This window comes from Octopus bimaculoides, chromosome 21 (genome assembly GCF_001194135.2).
Source record: "Octopus bimaculoides isolate UCB-OBI-ISO-001 chromosome 21, ASM119413v2, whole genome shotgun sequence".
Taxonomy (NCBI): Eukaryota; Metazoa; Mollusca; class Cephalopoda; order Octopoda; family Octopodidae; genus Octopus; species Octopus bimaculoides.
This window is the reverse complement of record NC_069001.1, coordinates 566960-569241: the sequence shown is the minus strand read 5'-3', so window position 1 is coordinate 569241 and position 2282 is coordinate 566960. Positions and strand designations below refer to the sequence as shown.

General features: G+C 38.4%; 1 protein-coding gene across 3 annotated transcripts in view; it reads right to left on the bottom strand.

The window, feature by feature from the left end:
* LOC106867296 (vacuolar protein sorting-associated protein 8 homolog) overlaps window positions 1–2282 on the bottom strand; it is a 47870-nt gene that overhangs the window by 32084 nt on the left and 13504 nt on the right. The window lies entirely within an intron of this gene.

Below are 2282 nucleotides of genomic sequence, written 5' to 3'. Positions count from 1 at the left end.
GAGAGGATGTATGAAAATGGTTTAATTTGTAAATGGTTAACTCTGACTTAGACACTCAATATGGAAACAAGTTAAGTTGTGAAATTGCTGAAAAAATACCCCCAAAAAACCAATGGTTATTAATTACAAAAGCATTATTAGAATAAATTCTTTTAAATTTTAAGTATTATATATACATATGTACACACACACACACACACACATAAGCACAGGTCTGACTGTGTGGTAAGAAGCCTGCTTCCCAACCACATGGTTCTGGATTCAGTCCCACTGCGTGGCACCTTGAGTAAGTTTATTCTACTATAGTCTTGGGCTGTCCAAAGTCTTGTGAGTGGATCTTGTAGATGGAAACTGAAAGAAGCCTGACCTATATGTATATGTATATCTATGTATGTGTGACTTTGTGTTTGTCTCCCACCACTGTTTGTCAACCTATATTGGTTTATTTACATCCTTATAACTTAGCAATTTGGCAACAGAGACCAATAGAATAAGTACCAGGCTTGAAGAAAAAATTAAGTACTGGGGTTGATTTATTCGACTAGAAATTCTTCAAGGCAGCGCTGCTCCAGCATGGGGCAGCGCCTGTCTAAGGACTGAAACAAGGAAAAGACAAAAGATATATATATTATATATAAGTTAAATTTGCAGAGAGGAGACTGTGCTGTAGATGCAGATTAGGGTTAGGGTTAGGGTTAGAACTTTCAAATGATATAATTTTCCATGGAAAAAAAAAATGTGTTTTCACATGAAAATGATTCAAGAAAAAGTGCGTTTCTGCGTGGTTAAATTGTGCTTGTCTCCCTTCTACAGTACTCTCTAGTAATACCTAATAATAAGAATGACGCTGGTTTCAAATTTTGGCACAAGGCCAGCTATTTTAGGGAAGTGGGTACATCAACCCCAGTACACAAGTGGTACTTATTTTATTGACCCCGAAAGGATGAAAGATAAAGTCGACCTCCGTGGGATTTGAGTTCAGAACGTAAAGACAGACAAAATGCTACTAAGCATTTTGCCAGGTATGGTAATGATTCTACCAGCTCACCACCTCAGATAATAATAATAAGTTTTTGACCCACAAAGGAATGCAAAAAAAAAATAGACACACCCAAGCTTCTTAAATACAAGATAGCTTGAGTGTGGGAAAAGGAAAAAGTGAAGATAAACCCAATGATTGTTGGGACCTTGGGGACAATACCAAAGGATAATGAGAGGAACATAAAGAAAATGGCGAAAGAATGCCCAGAAGAGCTGTTGGAAAATGTCTGCCTCTATGGCCCTGTCAGAATCATCAGGAAAGTATTAGATAATTGTAAAGAACTGAAAACATGGTACCATAGGCTGCAGGAAGCAAGCCTGGTACTCACGCGACACTCCTGGAGTTCCGATAAAACCTGAGTTAAAATAATAACAATAATAATAATAATGATAATGATGATGATGATAAATAATAACCAATTAATAATAATGATAATGATAATGTTATCCAAGTTTAGCACAAGGCCAGTAATTTCAGAGGTGGGGGTAAGTCGATTACATCAACCCCAGTGCTCGACTGTTACTTATTTTATCGATCCCAAAAGGATGAAAGGCTAAGTCAATCCTGATGGAATTTGAATTCAAATATGTAAAGGTGGACAAAATGCTGCTAAGCATTTTGTCTGGTGTGCTAACGATTCTACCAGCATGATGATGATAAATGATATTTTTTTATTGGCCACAAGGGCCAAATACAAAGAAAAAAAAGAGACAATACAGCACAAGGAACAAGTGGGACTTAGCACAAAAATTCTTGTATACAATAAAACAATAATAATTAACAACAAAAAATCAAACATTAAAATTCCCTAAAGCAGGCAGTTCCTCAAAACCCAGACCTCTCTTAAACAACACTGCCAACCCACCTTCCATTCTAGGTGGAACGAGGGATGCATAGATCTCAAAGTCATCAAAAATGGGGGCCAATGTGATCCATTACTACTACTACTACTACTACTACCTCCTTCCACTCTGCTTTTACTATTAATGTTGCTTCTGCAGATGCTGCTACTACTGCCGCCGCTGCTGTTACCACCACTGCTTCCGTTGCTGCTATTGATGCCCCCTTCACCGTTCTTGCTGTTGCAGTTGCTTCCATCTCTTCCGCCCAACCATCTCCTTTCCCTCCTTCCCCCTTCACCTGCCTTGATTAATGATGATGCTATTGTTACCGTAGCCTCTGCTATCACACTGCCCAATCGACATTTCTCATGAGAGGAAGAGAAAGAAATGGAGGGAAG